General features: G+C 35.8%; 1 non-coding gene across 1 annotated transcript; it reads right to left on the bottom strand.

Annotated features, from left to right (window-relative positions):
* Window positions 1-19,826: 19,826 nt before the first annotated feature.
* Window positions 19,827-19,935, bottom strand: LOC130887097 (U6 spliceosomal RNA). Its single transcript, XR_009058330.1, has one exon. It is a non-coding gene; the product is annotated as a U6 spliceosomal RNA (small nuclear RNA).
* Between the last annotated feature and the right edge of the window lie 1,003 nt (window positions 19,936-20,938).

The raw sequence follows: 20,938 nt of genomic DNA, 5'->3' as shown, positions 1-20,938 counted from the left end.
AGATAAAAATAAATTAATAAAAAGAAACCAAGAGTAATGTGATGAAGAAAGTAATTGACATTTATCACCTAAAATGTGGTAATTTCATTACATCTCACACTGTGTTTAATTTGTCTTTATGTTATGCAATTCTACAAAATTGTTTTATTTGTAATGTAGCTCAGTTTTCATAAACAGTGTTATGATATATCCTTTTAGCTCACATGAAACATTGTGTTCTTAAGATTCATCTGAGTACCATATGTGTATCTATTTTTCTTCTAATTACAGCATGGTAGAGTCTACATTTTACTCATCTACTTATAGTTTGGTACATCTAGGATATTCTAGATTCCCTATTAGCACTAAGAGTTCTGGGTAAACATCTGAGAGCTCTGTTACATATATTTTGGGAAGGGAATGTCATGAATTTGGGGTCCTGGGATCCATGTGTATTGACTTAGACCATCTGGTACAATGTTGTCCATCACAATTACAAGACTCCACACTCCCAGGAAGTTATGTCTGACTTTATAGACTTCCATTCATCACAGGACAGCCATTCTATTCCCCTAATATTTTTCAGTACTATTTTGCAAGGAAATTATTGCTTAATATACATTTTGTTGCTATTATATATTTTGTCTTCTTCATACGTCAATTAGTTGGGAAGATTTTTCTTTCTTAAAAGTGAGATTGGGGGTAGTGACCCTGGAACCTATGAGTAAGTTAATGTTTTTCAAAATAGCCACCCTGGACATTTTTAAGGCAGTTTTCTCAACTTGCAGAGCTTCTCCTCTCTGTCAACATTTACAGCTGAGATATTCTTGTCTAACCTAGTTTGTGAAAGTTCTTTCTCTGAGAGAAAGTTGAAAGGAGAGGTTGTATGAGCGTAGAAAGTGCTTCAGGCATATCTTCTCCTGTAAAAAAAATAAGGAGAATGAAAGGGAATATGTAACTGAGGGTCCCATTAGAGGTGATAAAAGCTGGGAGAGAATAAAAGTACTTTAACTATGTGGGGTCACCCCAAGGATGCCTAGCAGCGTGAAACACTTGTGGTGCCATAGAAACAGATAGCATTAAGTAGGAAAGTCCATGAAAAAATGGATACTTGTTCCTCTCTACCTAATGTTTATGCCTTGGAAAGTTTATTTGAACTCTAACATTAAGTGGAAAATGATTTTGAAAATAGTTGAAAGGGGCTTTAAATGCCCTGTGAGAATTATAACTAACTAAACTTATTTCAGCATCCAGGATGAAGGTTTCAAAATACAGTTGTCTTACAGGACAGTTGCACACTTTGCTGATCAAGAAAGAATATTTACCATCATTTATTCAACTTTTGCCTCTCTACCCACCAGTCTTCCACAAATTATATCAAATATTCATTATCAAGAATTGCCAATTTTACTTATCTGGCTATTTTTGATTTTGACTTCTCATATTTGTGTTGATACAGGTCCACTTCAAAATGTCACATCTATGCTTTTGCCTGATTTTTGTCTTGTCTTTCAGAACTTTCTGCCATATTGCCATAGAATAGTATCATATGGGCACTGGAAAACATCTAACTTCCAAACTTTCTATTCCTTTCTTAAGACTTTGTTAGTGTTTTCTTGGAGCATGGCTTTTTTTGGAGAAATGTAAGGAAACATATGTCTACCCTAGATAGTTCTCTTTTCAAGGAAAGAATCCTGACACAGTCTCTATTAGTCAGGGTTCTCTAGAGTAACAGAGCATATAGAATGAACCCCTCTCTATATTAAAAAGGGGTTAGGAGAATGGTTTATAGGCTGTGGTTCTGTTACTCCAACAACTATGAACAGAAGGCTCAAGGTCCCAAGGACCCAGGAGTTGTTCAGTTCATGAGCTTGGATGTCTCAACTTGTTTTGGATATACTCTAGAATCCTGAAAAAGCAGGCTCTAACATCAGTAAAAGAACTGACTTGCCAGCAACTAGTGATCAAGCAGACAAAAAGAAAAAGTTTTCTTCTTCCATGTCCTTATGTAGCATTCCAGCAGAAGGTGGGGCCCAGATTAGAAGTGGGTTTTCCAAGCTCAAAAGGTCTGGTTTAAAGCTTTATCTTCCCTGACTTAAATTCTGGATTACAATTTGATATTCCCACTTCAAATTAAGCAAAATGTCCCTATATGCGCGCCCTTCATTTATTTGAATTTTTGTGAATCACAGATATGGTCAACTTGACAACCAAGAATAACTATCATATAGCCCAACCTGCAAACTAATGAGGTTATTAGGGTTACTCACAGGAGTGTAGGCAACTCAAATTCAGGCTCACTACCAAGAAGTCTAGTACTAGCACACGCACTTGCCAAGAGCAGAGAGAGTGAACAATCTCACATCCAGACAATTATTTACCTCTTACATAATTCTGTGATTGGAAAGAGATCTAAGTTCTGCTGGAGGCATTGTAAGCACCGTGGGCTTCATGAGCCTCCCTACTCCCTTTCCATGTTGATGAGCTCAGTCTTCAGTGCTACGTGGCAGTGATCATAACTGCTTTGTTTTAAGATGATTATGGTCATTTCCAGCCAGGAGCAGACAGATACTCTACAATGCTCTTCCACATGGAACGTCACCGTCTCTAGCAGATGCCAGAGCAGCTCTTCCATTACCACCCCCTCCTCCTCTTTGGCATATGTCTCTGCTCTGACATGACTTTTTTTTTATTTACTTTATCAACAGATTGGACTTCTGGTCTACTCTTTGCTTTTATGGATAAATCCCATTTGTTCCATAAAAATCTCAGTCTGAGATGATCACCCTCTGTTCTTTTATCCAGATTAAACTGAACGATTTTCCATAATATTTCTTCCAATACACACAGAGAAATCCAGTTATTGGAGTTATAGAATTATATGTAAACTTACATATACATATATATTGAATAGTATGATATTAATGTTCCACACCAAGAAAAATATAATATGTTTACCTTTGTATAGACTATGAAAATATGATATGAAGCAAGCAGAATTTCATTGCATGGAATGGTTTGAGATTAACAAGACAATATGAGTATTTATGCAATTTTAAGAAGAATATCAGCTTCTCAATTTTATATCTTGTTTGTACTGCCCAAGAAAATAATGTTGCTTTGGTTTTATGAGAACCTCAGTGAAGTGAATATGTACAGTCTCTGAAATGATAAACTATGGAATAAATTTCTTGGAGGTTGTTCACAGCATTATGGGAAAATTGAAACACTCCAGGGTGATCACAAAGAGAGACAGCATCAAGGATTGAATGGAAGCAGAAAGTAAGTGACCTGGAGGAGGATATGATTTTAAAGAACTGGCCTGGCAGAAACAGAGTCTAGAGAGGTGATGTAATGGGTAAGAATCTTTGATGTCCAAGCACGAGGATCAGGATTGAATCCAAACACTCCCTTTAAAAGCTAGGCATGTCCTGACTTGAGTTTATAATACCTGCTCCGTGGCAGAGATATGATGATTTCATGGTCTTGACTGCTTAGTTCCTGGTCCAGGGAGAGATGCTGACTCAGAGGAAAAGGGTGGAGAATGATAAAGCAGGACCTCTATCCTATTTGGTTTCTACATGAATTCACAGGTACATACCAATGCACACATGCACATCTATGCAAATTCATAAATAAATAAAAATTTCCTTAAATATACTGAATATTTTTAAAATTCCTACTATAAATATTTTGGTGTTTGTGCCAGTATTTGCTTTTTTAAATTATTTTTTTTTAATATTTATTTATTTACTTATTATGTATACAATAGTCTGTCTGCATGTATGCCTGCAGGCCAGAAGAGGGCACCAGACCCCATTACAGATGGTTGTGAGCCACCATGTGGTTGCTGGGAATTGAACTCAGGACCTTTGGAAGAACAGGCAATGCTCTTAACCGCTGAGCCATCTCTCCAGCCCCTTTTAAATTATTTTTATTGATTTGTATTGAGCTCTACATTTTTCTCTGTGCCCATCCCTGCCTGTCCCTTTCTCTTCAACCCTCCCCCAAGGTCGCCATGCTCTCAATTTACTCAGGAGATCTTGCCTTTTTCTCCTTCCCATGTAGATTAGATCTATGTATGTCATTCTTAGTGTTCCCTTTGTTGTCTAGGTTTTCTGGGATTGTGATTTGTGGGCTGGTTTTCTTTACTTATATTTAAAAACCACCTATGAGTGAGTATATGTGATACTTGTCTTTCTATGTCTGAGTTACCTCTCTCAAAATGATGTTTTCTAGCTCCATGCATTTTCCTGCAAAATTCAAAATGTCGTTATTTTTTCTGCTGTGTAGTGCAGTATTAGCTTTAAAAAATGGAAAAAGATTACAAATTGAGGGCCCAGAAAAACTGTATTCAGTAATATAAGAAAACACTTGCTCAATGAACAATGAAAGAAAGAGAATATCATAAGTAAAAGTTGTCTTTAATATTAAGATGGACTGTAGCAAAAATTTAATACTGGATGTTTCTCTTTCCTTATTTTTGTGTCTTTCTGTAGATGATATATTTAATGGAATGACTTCTGCTTTCTATCTTTTAAGAACTTGTAAGTAAAAATTTCAAAAATTGCTACTATAAGATAGTTTGACATCAAAAAGATCACATATCAAAGGCTTGCTGTTAATGTTTGCCTTCAACAGTTTTCCCATCACAGCAAGAAACTTATTTTTAGGTAACCTAAATTCTACTAGACAAAGTTGAGAGGGTTTTTGGTCTTTCTTCTTGTTTTTCAGCTGATATTGAAATCTAACTTGGCCTAAACTAGGAAAAGAATCCGATTTAGTACCATTCTCAGTTTGTTCTCAATCTCTCTCTCTCTCTCTCTCTCTCTCTCTCTCTCTCTCTCTCTCCTCTCTCTCTCTCTCTCTCCGTCTCTCTGTCTCTGTCTCTCTCTGTCTCTCTCTCCTCTCTGTCTCTCTCTCTGTCTCTCTCTCTCTCTCTTCTCTCTCTCTCTCTCTTTCTCTCTCTCTCTCTCTCTCTCTCTCTCTCTCTCTCTCTCTCTCTCCTACTTCCCTCAGTATATGTCTCTTTTCCCTATGGACTCATTCTGTAAACAAGACAATTTGGACAGAAATCCACGCTAACTCGTTGCTCTCTCTGAAGTCATTTAAGATAGACTTCTGCCCTCCTCTCTTCCACACTCACTATTGGCTTGCTCTACTTTCAACTATGACATCTTTAGATCTACGCTCATTCTTCTGCCCAAACACCTAGTGTTTGTTTCCTTTTTCTTGTTCAAAAATTGTCTTAATGAAGGTTCTTTATAAGTTACTTGACCTTTTTTTTTTTTTGCAGCTCTTAATATTCTTTCTTTAATCTGCATGTGTTGTGTTTTGATTATTATATGGCGAGGGAATGTTTTTCTGATCCAGTCTATTTGGTGTTCTGTATGTTTCTTGAATATTCATAGGAATATCTTTCTTTATGTTGGGAAAGTTTTCTACTGTATGTACTGGCTTTGTGGGAGTCTATACTGTTTGGATGCACAACTTCCTAGACCTGGATGGAGTGGGGAGGACCTTGGACTTCCCACAGGGCAGGGAACCCTGACTGCTCTTTGGACTGGAGAGGGAGTGGGAGGAGAGTGGGGAGTGAGGGGAGAGGAAGAGAAAAGGGAGGCGGGGAGGAGGCAGAAATTTTTAATTAAAAAAAATTGTCTTGATTTTTCTTTTTTTGTTTTCAAGTGTAGTTTTGCTATTTACTTTTTTCAAACAGGTCATCTAATTATTTTTATGAAATATAGATAGGATTACATCATATTTATTTGAAAAGCAAGAATATTCCAAACCCATCAGCATGTCACATACAAGTTAAGACATTTGGTTTTGCTGCAGTTTTCTAGCATCAATTCTTGTCCCCCTCTTACCTCTTTATTACCTACACTTTGTCTTCCACAAACCATAGTCAATGGTTTTCATATCCACTTCCTCCTGCTGGAATCGCCTATCACTTTCTTCACCTGAATAAGTACTCTTCATTCTACAATTTTCAAGTGAGTCATGCATTGTATGATCAGTTCTCTGTCTCAATCATAACTCCTTCTCCTGTGATGACCCACACATCTCTGTGTTAATTTCTAATGTCTCAGATTATCTATGCCCTGTCATTCCTGTAGTTACAGGATAAACACATACTAGTAGTTTCTAAATAAATGACAAGGAAATCTTATAATGTTAAAGTTGAATTTAAGGAAAGAAATGTTTCAGCAAGTCCTTCTCAGAATAATCTAAATGCGACAATGATCTTTTTTCCATAAATCTAGTACTTAGGCAGTAGAGAGAATTTGCCAGCCGGAATGTGAGCTATTCTCCTGAAAGGCCTTCCTATTCTTGTGACATGCTCAGTTCTTCTCACTCTCTGCTATACTCTGTTTTCTCTGAGAGTTCATCTAGAACATTAGTAAACATTTTCTGTAATGTTCCAAATAATAATTACCTTAAGGTTCACAAACTGGTCCCACTTCTTTTCTCTATGTAAACAGCCACAGACAACTTATGAGTGCAGCTCGGTCCCAAAATACTTCTCACAAATTAGGCCAAACTGGGATTTAGTCTGTAATTTTCCAATCCTTGATCTAGTCTTAGAGTTTAGGGGAATATATCTAGTTCTAGTACAGACTGTGGACTGAGAAAACTCCCAAAATGTGAATGACTCTCGACTTTGAAATTCCAGACTTTTGTGAGGACTAATGCATGGGTGTTGCTCACACGTGGTAGGACTGCTTAGGGTGATTTACAGTGCTTTATCTCCCAGGACTCCAAACGATAAACCATCTCAATAGAATTTCTGTGATGCTCACAAATCAGAAGCGTTTCCATGAAGTCTCCCCAGAAATACACTGGATATTCTGGTTACTTCAAAACAGCCACGGAAAATGTAAGATGTTCCACAGTGTGACATCTGCACTTCACTAAACAAAATACTATTGTGCCTCCTCCTGAGCTACACCATTTCTGTGGCTATGTGACCTCTAGGGCACTACATTTTCTACACCCTTCCAGGTGATCAACGGAGTAAGCATACAGTAACTTCTTCCACACTTTCCAAATTCCTGGTAAATTAAGGAGTTTTGCTGTTGTCTCCCTAGATGGCACTCCATAGAACCCAGGCACGGTTGCTGAGTCCTCTAGAATGTGATTCCAGTATTCCTTCTCCAACTCCAGTATCTGTAAGCATTAGTTTGCAGAACCTTTAAAGATATCTGGAAGAATACGTAAAGAATTATTACTGAAAAGAGCAGATTATATAATAAATTCTTCAATGACATAAAATAAATCCAAATCCATGTCATATTTATAAACGATATTTTGTTTGGGGAAGTGCAGACCCCACACCTTGGGAACCATCATTTGTGTCACATTTCCAATGACTGTGTGGAAGTGACATGACTATATGCTGTATTTTGATAAAAAGTAATACTGACTGTCTTGAGTATCTTCAAGAATTAAACTTCAAAACTTGGATCTGACGAAAGGAACAATATATGTGCTATTATGGGTGTAGAAAGGAAACACTGTATCTTGGGCTTCTCAAAATCAAATGCAGTTTCAGATATATGAAAATCTTCATTGCATTTAGTTTACTGATTTTTGTACAGGTAAAGTAGTAGCTATAAAATCCAATACAAAATTGATCCAATCCTTTAATTTTGAGTTATTATTTCATTGCTCCTCCTGTTTATTTGTATTGAATTTTTCTTGCTCTTCTTCATGTCTGAGGAAAGGAGTAACTTTGACTGTGAGCTGTCCTTGGACATCACCTTCGCTGTCATTCTAATTTAGGTCCATGCTCCTGCCTTGGTGACTGAGCACATTCCAACAAAGCACCTGCCAAGAAACAACTGTTTCTTAGAGATCTCAATTTGACATTCTAGAAAACAGATGAGCTGTAGAAAGACTGTCATTTTGTCTTGGAGGACATACTCGAGGTAGGTCATAAAGTTTTGTGAAAAACATGAGCAAAGGAACATAAATTAGGAATTCTTCAATTTTGAACTCTCCTGCTTTTACTATATTATCAGTTTTGGAGATCTTTTCTACACATTGTTTTAAGTGAATCCCAACATCAGCAGTATGTCATGTCATCATCAACATGCTAATAATCTACATGAGACTCTGCCAGAGTCATCTTAATCTGACCATTTAGTTTAGAGTTCATGTTCATCTCCTTCAAGAAATAAATAGATTTAAGGGGGACAAAGTCTAAACAGTGGAGTCAGACAATTTAGGGATATCCTATAGTAGGCAGGATCAATACAGACTGGTAGCAATTCAAAAAGTAAAATGATTATGTGCTGGGAATTTTATGTATTTGTGTTTCTATTTTGATGATTTATGTAAGAATGCCATTTTCCCTTAATTAGAAATGTAATTATTTTAAATGATAAAGAATAATTTTTTTCATTTTCAAAAGAATTTCTGATATATTGTTTTTAACTTAAAAGCTGGACACGGTTGTTGTGTATATTTGATGATCTTGTATAAGCATAGGAGATGAGCAATATGACACCAAATTAATAATTAATAAACAGAGTTTACCAGTTCATAGCATGAGTATGATACCAGTCTAAGTTTGACAGTGAGAGACTATCTCATTTTAAATAAATAAATGGATAAATAAAGCAACAACAATAGTAAAATAATCAATCTTGAAAAAATATTGTCAATAGAATAAATTCAATCTCTTCTTAATTCTTCACCTAACAGGATTTTTGGTTTTAGTATATTTATAACTTATACATGATTTATCAGTCATATATATATATGTGTGATTATATAATAGAACTTTATATTACATTTGAAAATACATAAATATTAATTTTTTAAGTGGCCATGAGAAGAGAAAGAACTAAGACATGATGTCCAGTTTGTGAATAAGAAAACTGGTGTGTCACAGAGGCCACATGGGTCATTGTGTCTGTCTCAAGACCAGAAACCAGGTCAGGGGTCGCTGGTCTATGGGCTGTCATTTCATTCTTCAGGTAGGAGTGTGGGTCTGGGAGTGGATAGGGCTGGGGCAGCTTGTGAGTGAAAGACAGAAGCCTTGCAGTCATTTTTTACTTCCTTCACAGAGAAAGGGGAATGGGAAGCTCCTTTCATGGGAATGGGAAAGTGTACATGTGGCTGTACAGTCCCCGGTGCCACAGTGATTATTCTGGGAGCTTTTTACAGCGATGAATGAAGAGACTAAGTCTCCCAGGAGACAGAGTCCTTTTTTTCCATCCAAACCATTCATTCCAGAAGCAGCAGGCATATCCCAAAGTTCTGAAACCAAGGTTGTAGGAGGTCAGCAGTCAAGCAAAATTCTCCTGAGAAGAATGGAAATACATGTTTTCAAAAACTCTTGTTTACTTGGTTGTTTCAAGGCAGTGAATGAGAAGAGAGTGTAAATATAGACACAAGAAAATAGTAGAAAGAAAAAGCAGGCAGAGCTCACATAAGATTTGTTACTTTGTTTGGAAAGCAATGATGATGTACTTCCTTTCCATATGATCTTTTACCAGCTGAACAGTACATACAGCTCATTATCAAATTATATTAGGAGAAAATAAAAGCAGAGTAATAATTTCCATCTAATCATAAGAGTAAATTGACAGAAAATTTCAACTTGTGTAAACAGTCACCGGTGAACCTTTGAAAAAACCCTGCAGGACTTCAGACTGCCTCACAAAAGGCAAGCTTTATCTCCTGAAATGTTAATACAGCATGCCATCTGGGCTTACTCATGCCGTAAAGCAATAAAGCAAGGACATTCTCTTGGCCTGGAAAAGTTTTTTTCGTGAGTGAGTGAGTGTGTGTGTGTGTGTGTGTGTGTGTGTGTTGGGAGGTCGCCTCAGCCCTGGAAACTGGCAGGAGGAGAGAATGGCATTGTCTTTGAGCACTAGCTGATCTTCTGAGTAGAGATCATTCAGGTTAAGTTTTAGGAGTCTATTTCCAGATAAAAATATTAAATTCTGTGATTGATCCTCCCTGAAAGATAAAAAAAGTCTTTGGTCTGGAAGCCTGTGGAACTTTCATATTTAAATACTCCTTCTGAGGCTACTCAATAAGTGCTGTGTGTCTTTGCAACACAGTTCACAGCCATTAAGAAATTTAGGAGACTTAAGGCCATTGTATTGGCAAGACTAAAACCCCATTTTCTGTATCTACTTTTGCATGTGCGAGTTTTTCTGTATATGTTTGTATGAAGCTCATAAGCCTCATAGGAACACAGGGGTGTGTGTTCGTATGAAAACCAGAGGACAACCTCAGGCATTCTTTCTCAGGCACTGTGCACCTTGTTTATGGCTCAAAGCTTGCTGATTGGATCAGGTGGCAGTCTAACCAGACCCAAGGATATGCCCCTTTTAGTCTGCGTGAAACTGGAATTAATTGAACACTCCTTCATGCCTGACTTTTTAATGTAGTCTCTGGATATTAAACATGCTTGAAAATTAATCACTTTACCACTAAGCTTTTTTGGCAGCTTTTCACATGTCCACTTGCTCAGGACATTTGCTTTCTTTTTCTTCCAAACCGCACAGTGAAAACACCATTGTAGAAAATAACTGATGTAAAAAGCGATTCATATGTGTAAAGCTAAACCAGTTGTCCTTCCAGGATATTTGAGGATTAACTGATTCACACACACACACACACACATGCACACATGCACAAACACACACACACACACACACTGGCAGATTGTTGCAGCCAAGCGTCTTTCGTTGTGACTGGGAATCTCTGACCCTGACACTCTGTAGTGCAGCTGACTTTACTAGAAAACTAGACATAGTTAACTACTTCTGCTCTTGGGTAGAGAGCAGTTCATGGTTGAGAGTCTTATCTTTTCTAGCCACTTCATTGCTCAGGATGTATTTGGACCACTTCTGAGGTCTCCAGACTTTTGGGCCCTTTACTGAAGAAAGGATTCTGCTTTTTGCCAGTTCAAAGTGCTACAGATGCCCTTGGATCTACTTTCGATAAGCAGGAATCAAACCTAAAGAACTTTTTTGAAGTTTGCTCGTTAGTCCACTCAAAGCAAAGAAAAAAAGAGGCAATTTCCATATGAAATTGAAATTGGGTTTCCCTTTACAAGCATCTAACTCTGTAAGTCTTGAATACAGCAAATTGCAGCTGCCAATCTTTCTGAATGACTCCAAAGGAAGAGCTTGGGAGTTGTAACACAAAAATGGGTGGAATACATGGATTTCATCCTGCGTAATGAGGGCCCATTGTGTGAGGACCTTTCAGAGTGTAATTGAAAAAGACTTTTAAAGTCCACACCTTCACCACTAATTGCTAAGCATATTTTTACCACCAGAGACTCAGGCTGCTGCTTAAAAGGTTTATAAGTGATGGTGTGAGGAAATAAAGTGCTGTCAACCAAAAACTTATTAAAATGTGTTCTTCTTTCATGTTCTGGAAGCAGCAATGAAGGCTTTGTTCATAGAATTGTGGGTGAATTACCGGAGTCTACAACTAGAGGAAGGAATGATAAGAAAACACTGGGGGAAAGGCAGTCGGTACAATTGATGTAACATTCAGTAAGTCACAACTCCTGGGAATTGCACTGAGACCAACATCCAAAATGGACAGCTTTTTCTTATCCAAAGCAGTTGGGAGACAGAAAGTCGTAAGGATTTATGAGGAAAATTGCAAATCCTTTGATATCTATTCTTTTGCAATTATTTGAATAATGAAACATTGTAGGTTTTATAAAAATCTGTTTATGTTGTTTAGGTTTTAAGCAAAGTGTTCAACTATAGATAAATGGGAGAACATGGTTCATTGTCTCAGTCATTGACAATATTTCTTTATTATTTATACATCTAAATATTTCTTTATTATTTATGTCATGACTGCTTCCATTCAAAAATAAACTTGCCCTTTTTAAAACTTTATTTCTCATTTTGAGTGAATCATGCTTCTTTGGCCTATTCATGATCACTGTCTTTTTCTTTGATCGGACCCAACCAAAATGACAATTCTCAGGTGGTCTAATCACAGGGAAAGAACTTGGTAACATTTTGAATATGTCTTACTCTAACTCTGGCGTGAGCACTCATGAATGTGAGGTTTAAAATGGCATAGATGACTTAGTTTACTCCTATTAATGCACACTTCCAAGTTTTTTTCTTATATTAAGAGTAAAATATTATTAATAGGTTATTTTTAGTGACTACAACATATTAAGACATTTACTACATGCATTGCTTACCTGTTTCAAAACCATCTTTAAGTGACGTAATAGAAAATATAACAACATGAAGCCAGGCACGATGGCACAGACCTATACTGAACACTTTGAAGATTCAGACAAGAAAATTGCGATTTCAGTGTCATCTTTTGACAGTTTTGAGCCAGTCTGTACTCGATGACAGTGTCAAAAATCAAACCTCCAGCAAACCTAGCAAATTATAAAAAGAAACAAAATATAGTGATATGATACAAACACAATTTTCTGTAACTCTAGTTCTAGGAAGGCAATGCCTCCATTTGACCTCCCTGGGCACAAGACACACACATACATGCAGACAAAACACACACAAACACAAATGGAATTATTTAAAAAATTATTGAGTGAATACAACTTTAATTCAACAATCCATGATGACTAGAAACAAATGTGATGTTGATATTCTCATCTAATTATGTGAAAGGACAATGTAAGGCTCTTGTTTAATAGGAATTGTCTCAGCAGGTACCTTATAATTCTTGAGAAATAGTGTGTCTGCAATCCAGCCCCAAGATTAGAACAAAATCAAATACAAAGAAGCTATTTGACTTTACACAGAAATTTTAGATCGAAATGTGGCTTTCTCCTAACACCTGCTAACTGATATATTTCAGGTTTGGAGACCAGCTGAATTAGGAATTATGTTCTAGCATGTAATATTTTTGTTTACTATTTTTAAGTGAAAAAAAATGGCTAAGTGAAACAAACCAGTCAAAACTAAGTAACTACTGAAGTTTAGTGAGTACTGTACACACTTTAGGAATAGCTGCATATTACAATCTTATTTCCATTTCATAAATATGTCATTTTATTAAAACATATTTATTGAGCACTACAGATACAGGAAACTCTGACCTTGCTAATGTTTCAAAACTGAGTTTTCCTCTGAAATCTAGACCAATTGTGCCTGTTAGCTTAAGTGGCATAATATTTAGTATTATTTTAGAGAAATGCAGAGTACAGTTGAAGTGTCTGTTATGATATGTTACATTCATCCAGATAGTGCAGAGCTGGTTATGAAAAGTCAGTTACTCATTACTCAGGAAAGGTGCATGCCCTTGAACTGAAACTCATGACGGTGTTCAGTGGAGGTCAGAGACGAAGTCCAAATATTTGGGGTGTAGTTTAGAAAACAAGGGGCATGTCTTCTTCAAGAATTACAGGATCGATTTATTTATTTATTTATTTATTTATTTATTTATTTGTTTATTTATTTATTTATTTTTGTTTTTCGATACAGGGTTTTTCTGTGGCTTTGGAGCCTGTCCTGGAACTAGCTCTGTGGACCAGGTGGTCTCGAACTCACAGAGATCCGCCTGCCTCTGCCTCCCGAGTGCTGGGATTAAAGGCGTGCGCCACTACTGCCTGGCTCAATTTTTTTTTTAATAAGGAGATTCAGTGAGAAGTTTGGTGGAAGTGAATCAAATATTTCAAGACCCCAAAGAGACTATTGACTGATATAGTGATATTTTCATTGTGTTTTAATAAATAAAGTTTGCCTGAAGATCAGAGTACAAAGTTAGTCATACGAGCCAATCATACAGGCCAGGCAGTGGTGGCACACACCTTTAATCCCAAGAGCCACAATACTTAGCCATAGAGGCTCTGTAGTAGTTTTGTATGCCTTTAATCCAAGCACTAGAGAGTAATATAAACTGGGGTAAGACAGGAACTTGCTCTATTTTCAGTCTGAAGATTTCACAGAGGTAAGAGCTCTCTAGTGGTTGGCTGTTTTGCTTCTCTGATCTTTCAACTTGAACCCCTAATATCTGTCTCTGTGTTTTTATTATTCTTGCTACACACTGACCCGGTTGCTGACCTTATCTCAGAAATCAAAAACGGACATATCTGCTTCTGCTTATGTCTATTCTCATTGTCTAAGATCACCTGCTTCAGGATTACAGGGAAAATTATAGGCTTCTATGACCAACAATGAATATGGGTAGATTCAGGTAATTATAATCAATCTAGTTCAAGAAGTTTGCTTTTTCTCATTGACCTACTCAGACACAAACTTATGTGTTGATTAAATTCCTTACCCACCTCTGGCCAAGTGAGAAATACGTTTACATCTCCTTTTGTCTAATGCAGATAATATAGCCAGAACTGACTTTTTCTATCTACCTACATCATATCTTTATTAGTTCCTTTATTTTGCTACAATAAACATCGTGGCCAAAATAGCCTATAGAAGAAAATATTTTTTTTTGGCTTACAGTTTTAGACCAAGAGTCTTTAAGGGAAGGGAGGCATGGCAGTATATAGCCTGAACAGAAGCAGGTCAATCACAGCTTTTTTTCCAATACAGGAAACAGAGAAAGCTAGAAGTGCGATGAGGCAATAAACACTCAAAAACCTCCCCCAGGGATATGCTTCATTCTGCAAGGATCCAAGTCTTAAACATTTCACTGTCTAACAGCAAATTAGTGGGGAGTCAACTGTTCACACACGTGAGCCTCAGCAGGACATTTCCCCTCAGATCACCAAACTAGCTGTTGAATTTAACATTGTGCATTGAAGAAGCTAAAGTTTAAAGATGGTGTGCTTTGCATTGTTACTATCATTAGAAGTGAAGTCCAAAATACCCATCTGTAGGGAAAAAAAAATCAAAACTAAATCCACTACACATCTTGTAAGCAATATCTAGATACTGACCTCTTGCTTGAGAGAAATAAAATATTCCTTACCATATAATTTTCCTTCACTGTGGTTTTTACATAGTAACGAATGAGCCTCTTGCACTAGCATCTCTTTCGGATCAACAGGGAGGCAGTTCAATAAACATAGGATTTATACAATGAGGATTCTGATAATTCTTGGGTGGTCTTGGGTAATCCACTTTATCTCTCTGATCACACATCTAAATGAGGAATAGCTGATGTTTTGCATCTAAACAAGGAATAGCTGATGTTTTCCCATGTTAAGTAAGATTAACCAAACCAATATTTAATATTTCTAGTAGTTCTTCAAAATGTAACTTGACACTTCCCTGATCTTTCCTAGGTTTGCATAAAATTGATGAAAAAGACATGATATTAAGACAATTAATTCTTCTTCCTTATCATGTTGTTTTTGATCTCTTGAAGAAAATAAGCAACACATTGAAAATAATGAGTTTTTAGAGAAGAGGCAATGGATGGTATGCTTGTTGGAAAGGGGACACTTTCTTCATCTCAGGTCCTAATTTTATTTACTGACATTGTATGTCACCTTCATTTGTGTGCAAATGTACACAATAAATTAAGTGTAATTAAGAAAACATATATCAGATAAATATAACAACAAAGTAATCAAAATATTACAATGGTCTTGACCTCATTTTTATTCCAATTTATTAAAAGTATAACTTAAATCTTTGACTAGCGATTTTATTTAACATGGTACAAACTTCCACTGTCTCAACCTTTTGGGGACTGATTTTTTCCTTCCTATTTATCTACTATAAAAGATAAGTAGAAACCTTTAATTTCAGAACTATGTTACAAACAACCCCTTGCTTCCTTATGATTCAAATTATAAATTGACTAGTAAACTGGACAGGAAGAGTGGACTGTAGTTCTCAGATAGCTACACAGGGACAAGAGAACACTGACATTTTCCAGTGACCTGACTTGTTCGACTCTGGTGTTTGCTGGCTAGAAGCAGTAAATACATTTTAACTTACAACCATTTTAATCTATATTGTTTGTACCAGGAATTAGGTCTTCCTTAGTTGGAGAATATCTAAACTGTTTGATTTCAATGACATTTTGATTAAAATATTGTTCTGATCCTGAATAAACATTTTATAAAAAATGACTCAGAGTAATGATCATGTATGTAAAATACTGGCTTTAATGATATTGGTTTATATTTATATTTAATGGCCAAATGTAGCAAAATTTACTTCTTTAAACTTTTAATATGTTTAGCTCAGTGTTGCTCATTATAGTCTAGACATGTTGTAGCCATCACCACTATCTGTTACTGAAATCTCTTCCCCATTCCAAACAAGAAGTTTGAAACCATTAAACAAGAACTCTAAATATCCATCATCTCATTTTCCTGTAGTCTTCATTTTCGTGTCTATAATTTGTACATTTTAAATATTTCATTGATGTGGAGTTCCCTCTGCATGTTATGAATGAGTTTTGTTACCATTGGTTAATGAAGAAACTGATTTGGCCTATAGAAGGGCTGAATATAGACAATCTGGAAGACATATAGAAAGAGTAGGCAGAGTCAGAAAGATGCCATGTAGCTTCCAAAGGAGACAGTTGCCAGAACTTTACCAGTAGGCCACAGCCTTGTGGTGATACCCAGATTAATAGAAATGGGTTAAGATGTAAGGGCTAGCTAGGAATACACTTAAGCAATTGGCCAAATAGTGTTGTAATTAATATAGTTTCTGTGTGATTATTTGGGTCAGGGAGGCCGGGAATTGAATGAGTGGTCTCTGCCTATATTTTATATATACAGAATCATTTAATTTGCTTTACATTATATCAAGCATATTTCAAACTAAGTAGTGATGGAAAGTTCATTTTATTTCAACATGTACCCAGATTCCATATCTACGCCACTAATAAATACTAATTTGTTTGCTGTGGATAATGTTTCATTGAATACTGGCATGCAATGTTCTTGATAAACTACCTACTCCCAAATTTTTAGTTAAATTTTAAGAAGTACAATGTTTGAGTTGGGTAGTATTTATGTTTTAGTTTTTTTTCTGTAAATGCCAAACACTTCTCCATTACATTGAGCTTTGGTGTACATATTCCTAGTCTTCTAGGTTCTCCACAATACCATGTCATGTTCTCTGTATGTTGGAAACATTGTTCTCATGGTGTGGATAAGGTTTCATTGAGACTTTGATTTGCATGCCCCATATATTTAATAATCTCAATCCCCTTTTATGGGTTTAATGGCCATTTTCATATTTGGTTTAAAAAAATCAGACTTGAACTTCTGCCAGTTTGTGAAACATGTTTTCTTTTTCCTAAATTATGAGTTAAATATTAGATGTAATAAATGATGGACAGCAGACCCTAATGGCATTTGCAGATACTGTTTTTTTCCCATTCTGAAGTTATCTTTTCACTTTCTCAAGCACAGTCTTTGACATACAGAAATTCTAACTTTTAAAATTTCACTAAAATTACAATAGTCATTTTGTCTTAATTTTTAAAAACTTGGGTGAATTAATTCCCACAGTTTTTTTAAATTTGGTAATGTCTTACTATATCCTTATTTCTGAATCAATTTTGTTGTACCATAGGCTTCCTGGTTGATAGTTTTTTCCCCAACATTTATAATGTGAAATTTGTTAACCCACTGTCTTCTTTTCTCCATTGATTCTGATGTAAACCTGGAAATCTTCCTTTTGACAAGCTATTTTTCTTTTCATGCCTTGTTTATCATTCAATAAATGTGTGTCCTTTTCAGTTTATCCTTTCTGAAGTTGATTGAGATTTTTAGATTAAATTCTTGGATATGTAAATGCTAATGTGTGTGTACATGTGCATGTGTATATGCATGTGTGTATGTGTGGGTCTCTGTGTGTGTTTATCAAATGTAGGAGGCATTTAACCTTTATTTTTTTTCAAATAATCCTTTCTGTGGTGTGGGAGGTCCTTCTATATATGTGTTGCTTTTATTGGTTAATGAATAAAGAAAACTGCTTGGCCTGTAATAGGATAGAGTAGAGGTAGACGGGGAAAACTAAACTGAACACTGGGAGAAAAGGAGGCAGAATCAGAAAGAAGCCGTGGAGCTGCCGCCAGAGACAGACATGCTGGAACCTTGCAGGTGCACCATGACCCTCATGGTAAAATACAAAATGATAGAAATTGGTTAATTTAATAGACAAGGGTGAGCTAGAAATATGCATATGTTAATAGGCCAAGCAGTGTTGTAATTAACACAGTTTCTTTGTGGTTATTTTGGGAATCTGGGTGGCTGGGAAATGAACAAGCAGTCTCATACTACATTCCTGTTCCATTCTTTGTCTGTTCTCTTGGGACACCCACAGTTCAAACGTAGGTACACTTGGTGGCATGTTATATGTTTTCTAAAAAATATTAAATTGCTTCCTTCATTTTTTATAGATCAGACTCAAAATACTAAATTTTCTTTCCAACTGAGGAATGTTTTCTCTATTTGTTCAAGTCTTAGTTTTGAGATTTGTTGACTATATTATGACTGTAAGTGTATTCCTAATTGTTATAGTTGCAACTTGATTTTTAGTTTAAACTATCTTCTCTAGTCACAGTATGCCTATACCACTTTGTTTGGTTCCTTTTCTCTCTTTAATGTATTTTCCTGTTTATTTCAGGAACCTCTCTATGTAGGGTCAAGGTTGGCCTCAAATGTGTGATGATTAGCTTGTCTCGCTTCATCAATCCTAGGGTTACAGCCTGGCCACACACCCAGTTTCAGCCACTTTGTTCATGTATGCTCGGGCATATTTACACTATGCTTTTAAAGTTTTTGCCTTGTAATGCTGATGCCTGGACTTTCTCATGAATAGTTCCTGCAAATTAATTTTGTTCTTTTAAAAACTATGCTTTTCCTATCTTTGTATGCCTTTTCAAGATATGAAGGCAAAAAAAGCTGCACAAAAAAGAACATATCTTATTCCTTTTATATAAATTTCTTTAGAAGCAAACTGGTTACATAAGGCAGATTAGTGGTTATCTAGAATTGGATAAAAATTGTTATATACATACTTTGGAGGATAATGGAAATTCTTATTTTCTTCCTAACAATGGTTTTATGAGCTATCTGTACATCAATATGGACAAAATTGCATATTTTAAAAATATTCAGCTTATTGCACATTGATTATATCTCATCTCAATGACGTTGCAAAAGATAGAATTTCTAGAAAAGTACATTTATAAAAAATAAATAAATCTGAATTTAAACCTGCTCAAAAATTGTATTATATCAAAATTAGGTGTGTATTTGCATATATAAGTATATACATATGAATGTGCATACGCATGCATATATTTGTGTATGTATATGTATGTGTGTGTTTATATTCATAAATATCCCTTTACCTTTAAAAAGAAACATCATTGACTCCAATAAAATTTAGTAATATTGACATCTATGGCACTAGTCAGATTTATCCACAGTTGAAATTATTCTGAAAAGTGTAGGAGTGATATTAAAATTTCTCTGACTATTTAAAGTGAAAATTGAATTGGAGGAGACTTTTTTGTACCGTATCTATAAGACAATAGAGGAATGTCAATAGTGTTAAATGTAGGATGTTTCATCAGGCTAACTGTAAATAAAATTTGACTGTATTTACATCGTGACCTAATTAAAATATAATTCCTTTATTCCTTCCTTTCTGCCATTTCCTCAGTTTTCTACTTTATTTTCATTTTTTTCTTTTCCTGTTTTGGAAAACAAAGAGAATTGGGAACTTACAGAGGAACAAACCCATTTTCAATGACCATCTGAAGAGCCCGCATATGCTTATCTCCATGTCCTTCTGTTATTTCGTCCCCTACCCTACACAATAACTGAATGAATGGGACACCTAGACTATTTCCCACAAAATGATCTCCTAATATTATTTGCCAAGTACTTGGAGTGAAGTGTGACTTTAGGGGTAATATATACCGTATCTACCAGAGTATGGCTTCTAATAAGTCCAATTTGTGAGTCATCCTTGGACAGGGGCAATGCTAATCTTCTCTCTGGCTTTCTAATTTTAGAATATATGCTGCTGAAATGAGCACAAACTTCCATTTCTATAAGAATCCAGTATAACTGGATTTTCATCCACTCATTATAATATATTTAGGAGTAATCTTGATTACAAATAATGAGTGTGCAAGACAGAAAGATTTCTTATCAATCATGGAAAACAATAATACCTACTGTAGGGAAAGAAAAGTCCAGAAAATATAAACTTATGAAAAATTAAAGTACAGAAAGTGTATGGGAGGGATAAGATTTTAAATAAAAGGGCCAAAGAAGTTCTGTGAAGTGATATCTGAGGAGAACCATGAGTGACATCAATTAGTAGAGCAAAGAAGGATATGAACAAATATACAGTAAAAGGCCATCATCTCTGGCTACACGACTACTCTGAGAACTACTGAAATGATCCTGCATTGGGTACTATTCAAAGATTCAAAGTTCTCTAGAGTAACAGAACTTATGGAATGAATCTCTCTATATATATATGCATATACATACACACACACATACATACAGAGAATCTCTCTCTCTTTCTCTCTATATGGAGTAGAACTATTGGGAAATGTAGCCTTTTTGGAGTGAGTGTGGCTTTGTTGGAGGAAGGATCACTATAGGAGTGGGCTTTGAGGTCTTCTATGCTCAAGCTATGCTCAGTGTCATTGTTCAATTCCTGTTAGCTTCAGTTCAAGATGTAGAAATGTAGAAATCTCAGCTCCTGTTCCAGCATCATGTCTGCCTGCATGCTGCTATGTCTTACCAAAATATAATGGACTAAACCTCTGAAATTGTAAATCACCCACAATTAAATGTTTTCCTTTAAAAAAGTTGATGTGATCTAATTTGATCATAGTGTCTCTTCACTATGATCTCTCAGACAACACACACACAGATCCACACACATTCACATACATATACACATACTTGCACATACATAAATACATAAGTATGTTTGTACAAAGAGATTTATTAGAATGACTTACAGGCTAATCCAACAATGACTGACTGAGAAAGGAAAGTCCAAGAAACCAAAAGTTGTTC

Source organism: Chionomys nivalis, chromosome 14 (assembly GCF_950005125.1).
Source record: "Chionomys nivalis chromosome 14, mChiNiv1.1, whole genome shotgun sequence".
Classification (NCBI taxonomy): Eukaryota; Metazoa; Chordata; class Mammalia; order Rodentia; family Cricetidae; genus Chionomys; species Chionomys nivalis.
The sequence above is the reverse complement of the archived record's forward strand: the minus strand, read 5'-3'. Positions and strand labels throughout refer to the sequence as shown.